Genomic DNA, 15,022 nt, shown 5'->3' with positions numbered 1-15,022 from the left:
ATCTCCAGTGGTTCTGTACCAGGTGAGAGGGTGAGACTGAGAAACGATAGCTCAAAGTAGTGCTCATGATCCCGGTGGATGTGCTAGACACCCTACCCATATCATCCCCTTTAAGCCTCACACATGCTTTATGTCAGAGCTACTGTTATTCCCACTGAGCAGATGAGGAACCAGAGGCTCGGAGAGGCTAAGTAATTTGCTCAAGATCACACAGCTGGTAAGCAGCAAAAATGACAAGTGAACTTTCAATTCTGACTCCAAAGCCCATGCGTTTAATCTTTATATTATTATTGTCCCTAATCCTTAAGGTTAAATCCGATGAAAAGTAGCTCCAGAGACTTAAATTCCAAGTGTAGCCTTGAAATTTATAAGGTAAAAAAAGCCACTAGTATTTTATATTGAAACCATAAATATGTAAAAGAAGAAAAGGCCCGGGTAATAGATAATATTAAAAGAATACCTTTGATTTTTACACTTTAAAGCCTATCTCAGTGTGCCATTTGGTTAGCAGTGCTGATTCATCTGTGCTAATAGACATTGGGAGGAAAGATGGAGAAGTCCTTGTTAAGCATATAAAAAGGAAAGTGAACAGAAAACCCCATCTGAATCTTTCAGGGCCTTTGTATTGGAGCCCCATTGCCATGATTATTTACCACCACTTGGTGGCTGCTTAATGGCAAAAAAAAAAGAGTGTTTTATAAAGGGGGATACAAAAATCTCTAGTGAGAAATTACATTCATCCAGATTGAAAATCTCAGATCCTTGAACCCCCAGATTGCTCTCAAAGGCACAGGATACTCAGCATACTCTTGGAGTAGAAAAGAAACATTACCACTATCTTCTCTTCCCCTTCCCAACCTGAAGGTTACCTGGAGTTAATTTAAATGCATCTCTACCTCAGTCATTGTGGCGTGCACCATAAAAATGTCATCTTGTTTGACAGTCTTTGCCGTGCATGTTCACAGACCTACTTTATCTTGCCAAGCTGGTGTCCGCTAATTCACCTTTCCTGAGTCCTCCTTCCCTTTAGGCTGCATTGCAAACAACTGTTCTCAACCCCGGTCTCAGCCTAGGCCCACTTGCAACATATTAATTCACTCAAACGGGGGCAGCAAACTAGCAAAAACATCCCTGTGGATAACTTTTTTTTCTTTTTTCTAGATTTGTTTTCAGTCCCCTAAGAAATATTTCAGCTCCGTTTAGCTGAGATGGTGATACCCCTGGAGGCAAGTCTTAACATAAACCTGGACAGACTGTTCTTAAATCTCAGAGTGAAGGCTCCCTACCAAACAGTGTGTCCAGACACCACCAGGCCACGGCCTTGCTCTCGCAAGTGGGAGCTGCTCTCTCGCTCTGGTCTTTGGAGAACCTCTACGTCTTCGAGCTGGGAAGAGAGTGCAGTTCATTGATTGTCACTGAAAATCTGAGGAAACCGAGACCAGAGTGGTTGAGAGGCTTACTCCAGTGTTACAGGTAAGAGGCAGGGTTGGATGTGGAATGCAGGCCCCCTGGCCACCATGCCAGCAAGGCCTGATGGAATGGTGGGGCAATCCATTTGTGATCTCCCTGTGTTCCCTTTAGCTCTGTCTGGGGAATGGCAGGGATTCTCTCAGGTCACACTCTCCCCAGTCCCCACCCCGCACGGCCATTTCCCCACCACAGACCAAGGCCGCAGGAGGTGAGGGGGGAGAGCCATGGCAGGCTGCACACATTCCAGCCATCTCGATCCCTGAGAGAGGCCTCTGGTCTCCCTTTGAAGTGTTCGGAGAGAGCTTTGCGAATCTGTGTGGGTGCACAGGGTGTCACAACACGGCCTGCGGCCAGTTCCCAGGGCCCGGGGAACCTTCCTGGCCCCGTGGTTAGGCAGCTGCTCAGCCCTGGATTTCTGAACAGCTCGGTGGAGAGGAGAACCTTGTGTGCATGCTTCTCAGAGTTTAGATCAAGGAAATGGAGATGAAGCCCATGTTGTCCTTGCTTTCTACCTCCCGCTGTGTGCTTCCTCGCCTCTGAAGAACGTTCACTCTGCCAGAGTAAGGTCAGCTATAAAATACTGAGCAGTCACTATGCACCACCCACAGACACCTGTCATCTCATTTACTCCCTTATAGCAAAACTTTGAGGTAGATATTAGTGTCCTCATTTTTATAAGTGAGATCAAGGCTCAGAGAAAATAAATATCTGCCCAAGACTGCACCCCTTATCGGCAGGCATTTGAAGCTGGCTCTCTTGACTGTTGTGCTAGGCTCCTCTTTCTTCCACCTGTTCCTTCTGTGAAAAAGGCTGGAGAGGAGGCGGCCTTCTTGCTTTATAGATGAAGAAGTAGATAGGGCAATGCCAGTGCTCTTTAGCAGCTAGAATCATTGCTGGGTGTCCTCCATCTGCTTGAGCAGTTAGCAGAGAATCTCCAGGAAGATGGGGCCACCACTGGGGGTGCGGGGGTGGAAGTGGGGTGGGGAGCGGGGAGGAGGCACTGGTCCGGCCTTGGTCACCCAGCTCACAGGGTGAATGGCCTCAGCGCCCCCTTGCCTTCCTCTCTCTTCCCACAACCCCCTCCCCCACCGTCTCCAGCCTGGCTTCCTTCTCCAGGCTGTCCTTCCGTGACTTGTTTCCCCGTTTGAGGCTGGTCTCGATGTTTGTCTTAAACTTAAGGAAAAGGCAAAGAGGAATACAATGTGTTATGCTTAAATTCCTTATACCCCTAAGTTTTGGGCCTCGTCTAGGTCTTCCTGAGTGATAATTTCGGCCAAAATTTCTGTCACTTTGAAAGTTAGCAAGTGTTTGGCATCTTCTTGAATAATAAGTAAAACAGGGCTATTATGTCCTCACCAGATTTTAAGTCCACTTCAAAGTGTGGTGCTATTTGAAGAATGTGCTGGCTGCCATCCGCAGCTCGCCCGACAGATTTCTAGGACAGCTTGGCTGAGGCTGGACTAGAAGAGCCCACAGTTAATCCTGCAAGCTGTGACCCACCTGTCCATTCTGCACCCTCTCTCGCCCCCACATAGTGTGAAGGATGACCCCAGCCATCAGCTCCAGGCCAGTTGGTGATACACACCAGCCCACGAAATGAAACCGTAAGAAGTAACTGCTGTATCTTGAGTGCCTACTATGTGTCAAGTGCTGTACATGTTCTATTTAATCCTCAACATTTTATAAAGTAGGTATCATTGTTCCCACTTTACTGAAAAGAAAACTAAGCCTCAGCAGATAAAAGATGTGACCAAGTTCGTTTAACTAATAATTAGATGAACTGAAATTTGAATAGTGTATTTGTATTTATATTTGTCCACAAAGCCTTAGAAGTAGGTAAACAAAGAGGGAGAGATCATTTCAGGCAAGAAGATATCTGAGAAAGCCCCAGGAATCTACAGGTGGAGAAGGGCATAGAGTTTGTGATAACATTGAGTCAGGGAGTGCGGGAATGGAGGGGCTGTTTGGACAATGGGGACAAGAGAAAATATAAGGAAATGACTCAACATTACATCATGCCTTGTATATGCCTGTGATGTTAGGTGCTTTATGTACATTCTCTTCATTCCTCATAAAACCCCAATGAAATAGGAATTAGTCCTCTTCTTACAGTTGAGTTAAATGGGGCTCAAACTGTAACTTGGACAAGCATGATCTCATCTTCTCCAACTCAAAACTTTGAATAACCTATTCAAAGTTACCAAAAGAATAAAAAAGAGTAAGAGAGCCAGTCAGGTCCAAATCTGTTTGCCTGGCCCGTTGCTGGGACTTTCCCCAAACCTCTCACTGCGTCTGATTGAGTTTCTTTGTGAAATGACAAGGAAACAACACTGGGCTGGAAATTGGGAGATACAGATCTGCCCCTAATCTTTGTTCAACTTGGCAAGTCACCCACTCTACTGGGCCTGTTTCCCTCATCTATAAAAAAAAAAATAGGTAGAGCAAGATAATCTTCAAGGTCTCTTTCAGCTATAAAAACAATAACAACAAATCCTTAACTATGATGCCATTTGGATGTGCAGGCTCATACTCTGCTCATGCGGAAGCTTTCAGGAAGGGTGACCTGAATTATAATCCCCGCATGGAAGGTGGAGAAGCTGAGGCCTTCCTTTCTGTTTCACAGTAAGGACCTGCTGAACAGGACTGAAATTAGGCGCTTAACAAAGAGCTGATTGTTCTGGAGGCCAGCCTATCCTGATTTCTTTCTTATTCTTTTCGTTTACAAAGTATCTCCCCTCAGGGAACTGTAACTTGGACAAGCATGATCTCATCTTCTCCAACTCAACCAGAAACCCAAGAAGGACAGACTGTGATTGCAACATACTCTTTCAATGTGTCTCATCTTTGCCTTTCTTTGGTTTGGAATACCCTCATCAGATAAGCTCCTGGTGTTGGGGAATTGCGTACACAAGGCCGAAAGCAAGTTGAGGACAATGAGTGAAAAGGTGGCTCTGACTTTATTTGCTGCAGGTGACACCAGGAGCAAAGAATCGACTTGGGGGTGGGCAGTGAATAGATTCATACTGATTCCAGCTGGTGAGTGAAACTCCCAGTCCCTTACTCAGCATGGTCTGGCTTGTTCATGGAGACAAAGACATCTGAGAAAGCTCTGAGAGGTGTTTGCTTGGTGGTCCTGTTCAATGTCGATGCTCAAGGTGGACCCCAAGAGGGGAGTAGCTGTTCAAACACCAGGCACTGGTTTCCTCAAGAAAGAGCTCCTTGCAGGTTCCCCAGAGGAACTCCTGGTCGCTCTCTTCCATGTCATTCAAAACCTGCCCAATTTCTCAGCCCAGTCCAGTAGAAACTAATTCACAGATCTTTCTGCTCAAAAAATTTCTGTTAATTTTCCAGTCTACGCTAACCTCCTGTTCACAAGTTAGCCCTCTTTCTAGGGCCTATAGATGCCCAGAGGCAGTGAAAAAACCTCGTGGTTGAGTGAGCACATTTGTCAAACACCCACCATGTACCAGGTGCCAATGCTTGGTTCTGAAATTATAGAAATCAATAGGAAATCATCCTTGATCTCAGCAGAACTGACTAGAAGAAGCTGTGGTAAGCTCCATGAGAAGGGTAAAAGCACCGTACTTTTCCTCTGACCAGTCCACTCCCATCTGTGAATCCTGTGGAGCCACTTCCAGGCTGGTGGGTTCTTTTTGTTGTCTGAGCCCACCAGGCTCCAAACATGCCTTGTAGTTAAGCACCAACTCCAGGTTACCTTCCCAGGAGGGTCCTTCCAGAGTATACATTTAGCTTGTGCCAGAAAGAAGTGAATGGGAGGGCCTTGTAGGCTTTTCAAACTCCCTTCCATCCTAAAAACTCGGAGCTCTATATACCTCTTATCACTGACATTATAAAAGCAATACAGTATTTGTATCACTCTCTAGAGATCCCGTAAATGTCACTACAGCAGAACAGTCTGGCTCTAGAGATTACAAAATCCTTAAGGGCTGGGAGTATTTAAGGTCAGCAGTGCTGATCTTGAGCAACACGGATATAAACTGAATAAAATGCTTTTTGGATGAATGATCTTTGGGGGTAGGTTTGTTAATTGTTTTACTATTTGAGCAATTAAGAAAGGTTGATAATACCGCAACTCTTCGGGCTATCCCCTTTTCCTTGGCCTGTATTGCCCTTCCCCCTTGGCAAGCTCCTACTCTTATTTCAAGACCCAGTCAAGGGTTCTGTCTCCTCTGAAGGCTTCCTCACCTCCCCCTCAACCCCTTCTTAAAGCTTTCACTACTTGTTAAAACCTATGACCAGGTTACAGGCTTCCCCCTTAGGCAGGGACACTCAAGGGAAGGGGCTTTTCATTCCCACACTTAGCACCTGGTTATTTCCATCAAAGAGTTTGAATTAATGGCCTGCCGAGATGCACTGGATTATGTCTGAGGGCTTGAAGCCACCCAGGAAGTTATGCTATATTTAAAACTAGGGCATTATTGTTTCAGGTCATTTTATTTCAGAGACAGGGAAACAAAACAAAACAAAACAAAAACAGGTGAGCCCCCACCCTCCAGTGTTTTAGGGCAGGAAGAAAAGCATCTAACCCTCATTCAAAAAGAAGATCATTCTCATTGTTGATCAAAATACATTTCAGGGAAGTTGGGAATGTTGTTCCTTTCTACTCATCCCCAGGCCTTCCTGTTTTTCCTGGGACCATCAGGCTGATGCCGACTGACGGCAGAGGATGTTGCTTGGAGCCGGTTCACTGCAGCCACACCGAGCCCAGCCCCGCTGGTCTGGTATGTCCCAAGTCAAAAGTCACAGCAGCATGACCGGAAAGACAGTTTCCACAGGACGAGTTAAAAGGTGGCAACTCTTCTCCCCATCCAAAGGTGAGCCTGACTGTGGGTATTAAAAGATTTACAACCCAGTCTCATAAACACACTGACTAGGAGCCCAGAGGCTGCCCTGTCGGGAGGACTGGAATCACTGGGGCCTGGGAGCAGCTTCTCCGGGTGGGAAAAGGCCCCTCCTGTGGGACAAAGCGGCAGTAAACAGCTCCAGGTTTCCTGCGGGGGATGGAGCAGACCGAAAAGCCAAAGTGACTTAAAAACAAAAAACAACAGCCTGACTTCCGGATCCAGGAGAGCTCAGTTAGAAAGCATCTAAACGCAGAGAACAGGGAGTCAGAGAGGCCTGGGGCGGGGCCTTTCATGGGGGCCACGGTGACAGGAGCTCTGCCATGATTTTAAGGGTTGTGAACGGGGAGCACCCAGTTTCAGGCACACTTTTTGCCTTTGCGGCACCCTGTGATGGTTCTCATCAAAAAACATGCCGGCTTCTGTGACCCAATAATTATTTTAGCACCATCCTTTTTCCTAGACTGGCTTCTAGAATTAGTACGTTTATATTTGTCCTCTTTTTTTTCTTGTTCCTTTTGAAACTCTCTTCAAGACTTGATTTCCCTTCTAGTTTCTTTCTTCTACACTGTCCCCCAGCTAAGTGGGACACAGACCCCTGTGAACTGGTTCTTTTTAAGTTCACAGACTAGGTATTTGGCACCACCTAGTGGTTACTGAGAAGACGCACATTTAATTTTGGGCCATTTGAAGCTGAAACTGCCTAGGAATAGCTAATTATTAATCCAAGTCATTAAGCAATGAATTTAAATACAAAGATCAATAAAATAAAACAAAACAAAAGCAACAACAAAAGACACTGTGAGCATTTGGCGTGATATTAACCCAGACGAGTCCTTAGGTTTGCACAGTCCCATTTGTGTGGAAGGCTCACTGGCTCCAATGGAGCCAGGCCCAATCTAGGACACCCAGGTCTTTTGTTTTATCTTGTGCCCAACTTTAAAGGGAAGCTGTGACTAGGATACCGTGGTTGGACTCAAGGGTGATTTGTTCCATTCTAGCAGAAGAGAACTTTAATTTTTTTTCCATCAGCTCTGCTGTCTGTGAGAGAGCAACTCTGTGCATTACTGGTGCTATCGATCTTTTATGCCTCAACCTGGTGTGTTTCCCTGCTAGCAGGGGGCAAAATGGGGTAAGACTGGTCCAGTGGTGGCTGGCATTAAATCTCCTACATCTGTCTTCTGGAGATTGATGCAGTAAGTCTGGGGTGAGCCTAGCAATTTGCATTTATAACAACTGCAATAAGTGGTGTTTGAAAGTAGGAATGAGGCCCAGTGATGGGGGGATATAGCTCCAAATGGGCAGCCTGGGGCTATCCAAGACAAGGAATGCTGACTTCATAATTTCTGCTACTCACTCACTTCCATAATCTCATACACCAGTAACTTGGATCATCTTTTCCAATTAAGATGCTGACTGATTTTTGGGTGGTTTGGAGCTTTGCTGGGATTACGTGCTGAGCTAAACTGACATGGTAGACGATATGTGAGGGCTGGTTTTCACTCTGTGCAAAACACCTGGGGATCTATATTTCTGCTCTCTTTAGACATCAGGAGGAAAGACATTCATTGACAACACAAAGCCAGGGGGCAGATTCCAAGAGCTGCAGAGAAGGGGAATTACAGAAACCCTGGCCTTTGAGTTCTGTGGTGCACGGGGATTTTAGAAGCCACAGGGTCCCGAGGAAACATATCCCAGTAATTCCCCTTCCAGTCATCCCTGTTGCTTTCATAGAATAGAGGGAAATAATAACCCTGAATGAACAGGACAAGGTCTAGAGAAGGTCTTGGGAAGAAATGCATTATGGAATGTTATTGAAACACTTTTAGGGTCCCATTTAAAGCCTGCAATAGATCATAATTCTTTGGGTTATGATTAAAATGTGTTCATTTCTGGGTTGAAAGAAGTTGGCATGGGACAAGAGAGTTCTGATCTGTGGGCTTTCACTCCCCAGACCACATCTGGGATTAAGCCTGGACTCCACTGCTACATCTTGGGTGACTTTGCTGAAAAATCTCTCTGAGCCTTGGTTTCCTTATTTGTAAAATGGAGAAAAGTTATAGTATCTTCCTTATTGGGCTGTTGGGAGGATGGCATGAAGCAGTACCTAATCTAATGTCTGGCACTTAGTAAGTGCTTAATGCATGTCTGCCCTTATTATCTGAGGACAATAAAACACCTTCAAAGAAGGTCAAGGAAATCAATGTAAATTTTAAGGAGGAATAATTAATTTTTCTGTGAAAGGGAAACTATCATCTTTAGACTGAGAACAAAAACCTTTTTTTTTCTTTTTGACTTGGTTTTTCATTTTTTAAAAAATGCCTCCCCCAAATGTCACAAGCAAATGAATTAAAGGAAATTTACAACTATGGGGAGTCATTAAATTGGAAGGCATCTCTTGGGACTGGGTGGGAGCCCATGGAATCATTAGAGAATGTCCTTCCCGGGACTGGATAAAATGATGCAGGACCTATTTCCCATCTGCGATTTCTGTGATGCTGTGAGGTTGAGTCCCCTGGCCACTGACCAATACGGGGCTTGTGTTTATGTGGCTGTTCTCTTTCCACACAGAAAAAACACATGTAATGGGGGAAATCATAGTCCTGGAATCCTTTGCATCTCATGATGGTCAGGACCATTTCCTGGTCCATTTCCCAAAAGTTTGATCACCAAAAGGCATTGACTCTTTTGAAAACAAGAAAGTCCATCAGATATAACTAGAATTTTCCCAATTGCAGCTTTGTTAGAGTGAGGCATGCTAATTGGTATTAGGGTCATTTCTCAGGAAATGAAAAAAAAATTGCCTTTGCACAGGCAACACTGTTCAAAGAGCACTGGATTTGGAGTCAAAAGATCTGGTTTTAAATCCTGTTACTTACGAACTGTGTGACCTTGAAAAAGGTCTTCTTTTTCAGCCTCCAAGTATTCATATGTAAAAGAAGAAATAAAAACTATCTGACTGGGTTGTAATGAAGAATAAAACAGTTGATAATGAAATTTTCTTATACATTGCTTGAAACTTGGTATGTGGGAGGAAAAGGTTGACATATTGGTAGTGTTAAGACTATGAAGAGATAGTGGAAACCCTGAGAATAAACTTTTGGAACATTTGTAAATGTATGTCAAACATTTACTATTTATTCAATTAAGTAGGTTGTCACCAGCCAACATTATCAGTGCAGGTACAAGAGGACTTAGTCTATTTAATAGAGACTTCCAGAGAAGTCTCTGAAACTTTAGATGTCTACCACATCCAATGCTATTTTTTGAAGATAGTACCTTAACAGCCCCCAGTCCTTCCCCCATCCTCTGCACTACACAAGCTGTTATGGATTGTATCATGTGTGTTTGAAGAAAAATGGAAACCTGAAACTCTAAGGGACAGAAGATTGGACCAAAGACAACTACACATAGAGTAGACATAGAAAGAGGAAGCTAAATGAGTTTGAGTAGATTTGGTGTAAGTTTCTGCCTGATAAAGGACCTCCATATTGGTTGGTAACCAACAGTCCAGTCAAATCCTCTCACTGGGGAAGTATACAATTTGAGGCAAACCCAGAGAAGCAGGGTCTCTTGCGTTAGGGTGTGTTCTGAGTTGTGCTGAGCTTCTGCCCCAGTTCCATATCCTGGTCCTAGAAGCCACGGGACTCAGAATGCCTGTACGGCTGAACTTGCAAGTGCCATGGGTGTTTGTGTTGGATTCCATGCCTGTGGTGACATCTGTGTGTCTATTCCTTGCAGCCTTCAGGAGACACAGCAATGCATTCTCATTCTAGTAACTGGAAGTTCTAGGCAATACCAAACAGCTTTTGTTTTAAAGCAGTCGGATATTGGAGAAACCAATTTAAAAATGTAAAATTCAATATATGGCATAGGAAAGAGATGCAGTTTTGAGGAGCAAGAGAGTTAGACAGCAGGAAAGTTAGTATTTTACTGGCTAGGATGAGACTAACAGAACTATGGGATCCTTCTACTTCCAACGCCTTATACTTGACCACCTGGCTGGAGAAGACGCAAAGAGGGAAGCTTCCAACAGAGGAGGAAAACTGAGAGGTGGGACTGACTGAGAATCGAAGGCTGTAGGATGACAGCTTATAAAGGCTTTCGGTGAAAAACTTAGGGATTCTGAGCTGCAGAAAAGTCAGGGAAAAATCTAACTTTTTAAAGTGTGGGAGTAAATTAAAGGCCTTGTTTTAGTCAACTCTGGGGGCGGGGGTTGGGGAGCAATGGTTAGATGTGAACAATGGTTTGTATTAGTAGTCGGCTGTTGAGAAGTGTTCCTAACTGTATTGAAGTATTTATGTTTTTAAAAGTCTAACTTCTAATTGTGTTTCATGTACATACTGACAAATAATTTGACATGGTAAGGGGGCTTACCTGATTTAATTCATTGGAAAACAAAATTAAGTGCACAAGTTGTGATTCTCGTAGGTCCTATTAAACATTCTTATGAGTAGCAAATTGTTGGACCAAAGAAAAACCTGCTGCTTAATTCAGTTACCCTATTCCAGGTGAAATTTCTAAAAATAGATAAATATATGAAAGTTGACCTTGCAAACCAAAAACTATAAAGTGGGAAGATTCACACACACATAGCTTTCTACAGGAAGAGAACAGATAAATTAGAAAATTATTGTTTACTTTATAAAGTACTAACCATTCACTTAAAAATACATAGGATGCTTTTAAGTAGTATTCTAATGCATTTAAGTTGAATGTAAACTGTTTCATTTACACAAATATTTGAATCACATGTCTATTACATAAAGTAAGGAGTCCTAGTAGTTCAATTTAGCATGACCATAAAGTGTAGCTGATGAGTGTTTTGTTTGTCCTCATCTACAGGAAAAACAGGATTCATTCAACAGGTTCACTCTGAATTTTTCCATACCTGTCTATTGAGTTAGTTTCCCTGCATGTTGATCTCAGGAAAAATATTATTGATTTAGTTCTAGTTATTATGTGTACCAATAGTCATAGAACTTTATTTTTTAAGGCATTTCAGATGGTCTGAGAAGAAATTACCTTAGGACAAGTAATAGGTTGCATGAAATTCTAGCTGGGCATGTTAAATTTATTTCCTAGAAGTCAAAAAAAAAAAAAAAATAGAAGACTTTATTGCTCAACTGTGATTTTTTCTATGAAAATAGAATCCTGTACTAGATCAGAATTTACCAACATGCAGCAGGAAAACCCACAGAAATAACCCAAGGATCGTGAATATATTTTTTGTACAGACTCTGAAGTAGCCCTGAATCAAGAAACAAAAGAGATCAAGATGGAGCAATTTCTATTTAATCTGTTTAAACAAACTGAATAGACTGAACCTTGCCTATTCTTTTCTTATCTGTATCTTTACTGAGAAAAAAGTTGAAAGAGATGATCAGGGATCTAGATGTTTCTTTTTCTACCCCAGACATGTCCTGATGACATTTAGCAGTAACTAGGGGGAGATGGGTCGCTGTTGATACTCTACTTCCTTGGGAAGTTGGTATGCATGTGAGTATATTGATAGCTGCACCTGACATTTGGGTCTGATACACCATTCATTCATTCATTCATTCACTCAGACTGGGCATGCTCAGCCACTGCCCACGCTTAGGAGACCACAAATGCCTGCAGGTGTTGCAATGTTTCTGTAGGAGTTTCCAGCAGTATGAGACTTGTGAGCAGTAGTATATAACATTAAAATGGAACCTCAGACATTACTGCCTCCCTAGTCTGGTGAAACCTTTGCTGTTCTTGAGGCCACATAGCTTAAGTCTCTCTTTTGGAGGCTGGATTGTAGTTTGTCTACATTGTTTCCTACACGGCTGTCAGTTATTCTCCACCAGGCCACACATCAGGATTTATTTCTTTGAGAGCTTGATCTTCCATCCATTCATTCATTCATTCATTGAATTACTCAACTAGCATTTCTTAGGCAGCTTCTCTGTTGTGTGTGACACTGTTGCCATAAGATCATTTGTTTCCTTTCCTCAGCACACCACCAAGTCCAAGGAGGTCCTTGCTGAGCACCTGCAGCAGACCGTGGGCTGGCTCCTGGCTGTTCAGTTGCCCACACTGGGCCCAGCCAGCTTTGAAAGACGGTTTCCCTTCAAGTTCTCAAGAATTCTATCTAGACACAGAGGAAGGTTCAGTCCCTCCAAAGGTGCCTGATACGGTCCCTTAAGTGTTGGCCAAGACTGACCCTGCTGCTCCTGTATTATTCAAACCTCCCTGTAAGACCTGGTTATGAAAGAAAAGATGATCTGGACAAACATCGGAAAGATTGTTCCGAGAGGGCGATAGGGATGCCTCTTGATGGCAGGAAACGTTCCCACAGGGAAGGGGTGGAAGTGAGACCACAAGACTGTGGTGAAGGAGAGACAAGCATGTGGAATCCAGAGATGCCTCAGCATCTTCCTGAAAGCCTCTTTTCCCAGACTCAGAGGGCTGGGGTAAGGGAAACTGACATCTCCTAGATGTCTGCTGGAACACTCTCATTTTGATGTCATGAGCATTTCAAGATGCCTTTCAATACTGCTATTCTGATCCAAAGGAGACAATATTTTATTATGCTATGACCCGCTGTGCAGAGGATATCGTCATCTAGACTTTTAAGCAACAGCAGAAACTGTCAGATGATTTATTTAGTGTACCTCAAAACAAGTGCTATGGGTTAGTCCTTTCAATTATCTTATAATTGTTAATGTTTTTCCCATTTTTTAAAAAGAAACGATATCAGAGAAACTGAGAGAGATTCAAAACTTTGTACAAAGTCACAGTGTTATTAAATCCTGGAGCTGCCAGGCAAAATCCTTGTTTTAGTCTGATGTAAGGAGAGGTAAAAAGTACAATTACCCAGTTTTTATCCTAACTCTCATGAAGTCATATATAAAAGTATTCATCAGAAAGGACCCAGAAAACAAAACTGGACAGGTCTGAGGCGGTGATGTGCTGGAGACAGCTAGCATCAGCTTTTGAGCTGAAAGGCAATGTGCATATTTCTTCCCAAAGCCATGTAGTGATGCCCTGTTGGATATTTGAAATTGACCACAGTGGGAATATTTACACCATGATAACTGTCAAAAGCTACAGATCAGAGCTCTCCACCACCCTGCCTGAGAGCCAGCTGTTTAACATTTACCAGCACATCACTGGATCCAACTACTAGCTATGTGAACCCTGGCCCATCACTTAATCTTTTCCCTGTATAAATGGGTACTAAGAATACCTACCTGTTTTGATATTTAAAAAATGCATATAAAGCACCTGACACAGAGTAAGCTCTCAAAGGTACTAGCTTCTATTACTATAACTGTAAATAAACAACTGGTTTATACTTTTAATAAAGAGTGTACATTACATTACCTCCCCTTTGTTATGTCACCTGGGGTGGGGAGGAAATGACTGCGTTAGGGAGGAAAGGGTCGGGATGGGAGGTACCATTTACGATATCCCCAGAGATGTGGCACCAGACGCATGTAGAGGGTTGAGGATGTTGAGCTTTTGAAGCGAGTACCACGTTGCACTTCGCACAGACCTGCCATGGGGTAAATACTCTGGAAACTCTCAGAGGCCTTTTCAGTAACAATGTATCTTTCTTAAGACCTTCCTAACCCCCAGATCTGCCTCTTCTGGGGTATTTCATTCCTTTCATAAATCGTTATGTATAGGTACAATCTCTGAAGCCACCATTTCTCAATGACACTTTTTTCCTAGCAATGACTTTAGCTCATGAAACTAAAAAAAGACAAAAAGCAAGACAGTGATAAATACCCAATTCATGATAGTGGTCATCTCTTGGGAAGGCTGCAGGGCAGATGGATGCAAGTTGGTGGGTTAAGCGACGGCTTCATGAGTGCTCATTATATCATGTTATGTATTTATTTTTATGTATCAAATATGAAAACAATAATTTGGGAAAGTGTCCTTGAACCCAGGAGTTTTTCACATTGGTGTTCAGGGAGGTGCCAATGGTATGGCTTACTGGTGATGTGGCTGCAGTTCACACAGTGTTGTTTCACGAAGTGGGACTGTTCCAGTTTGCTAATGCTGCCAGAATGCAAAATAACAGAGATGGATTGGCTTTTATAAAGGGGGTTTATTTGGTTGCACAGTTACAGTCTTAAGGCCATAAAGTGTTCAAGGTAACACATCAGCAATCGGGTACCTTCACTGGAGGATGGCCAATGGTGTCCGGAAAACCCCTGTTAGCTGGGAAGGCACATGGCTGGTGTCTGCTCTGGAGTTCTGGTTTCAAAATGGCTTTCTCCCAGGATGTTTCCCTCTAGGCGTCTGGGGGTGTTCTCTTAGTTTCTCCCAGGCAAACTCTGGACTACTTTCAACGGCCATCTCCAAAATATGTCTCTCAGGTGCAACTCCTTCAAAATGTCAGTCTCAGTTGCTCTGAGTTCCTTCTGTTTGTCAGCTCTTTTATATGGCTCCAGTGATTTAATTCAGACCCACCCTGAATGGAAATTATCCAATCAAAGGTCTTGCCTACAAGTTGATTGAGTCACATCTCCATGGAAACAATCAAATAGGCCCCAACCTAATCAACACTAATACATCTGCCCACACAAGATTGCATCAAAGAACATGGTGTTTTGGGGGACATAATACATCCAAACTGGCATAGGGACTGTTTTTCCTTTTCCCTCAGGCAGGTTTGGGGGAGTGGGGTGGGCTCTTTGGGGACTCTTCCC

The 15,022-nt window shown here is 43.4% G+C and overlaps 1 long non-coding RNA gene across 1 annotated transcript; it reads left to right on the top strand.

The window, feature by feature from the left end:
- Positions 1 to 1,417: 1,417 nt before the first annotated feature.
- On the top strand, positions 1,418 to 12,951 carry LOC119516890. The gene is made up of 3 exons (XR_005213396.1): positions 1,418 to 1,473; positions 6,134 to 6,305; positions 12,315 to 12,951. It is a non-coding gene; the product is annotated as an uncharacterized LOC119516890 (long non-coding RNA).
- Positions 12,952 to 15,022: the final 2,071 nt, after the last annotated feature.

This window comes from Choloepus didactylus, chromosome 20 (assembly GCF_015220235.1).
Source record: "Choloepus didactylus isolate mChoDid1 chromosome 20, mChoDid1.pri, whole genome shotgun sequence".
Classification (NCBI taxonomy): Eukaryota; Metazoa; Chordata; class Mammalia; order Pilosa; family Megalonychidae; genus Choloepus; species Choloepus didactylus.
Note: the sequence above shows the minus strand (reverse complement) of the source record. Positions and strands in the feature narration are given on the sequence as shown.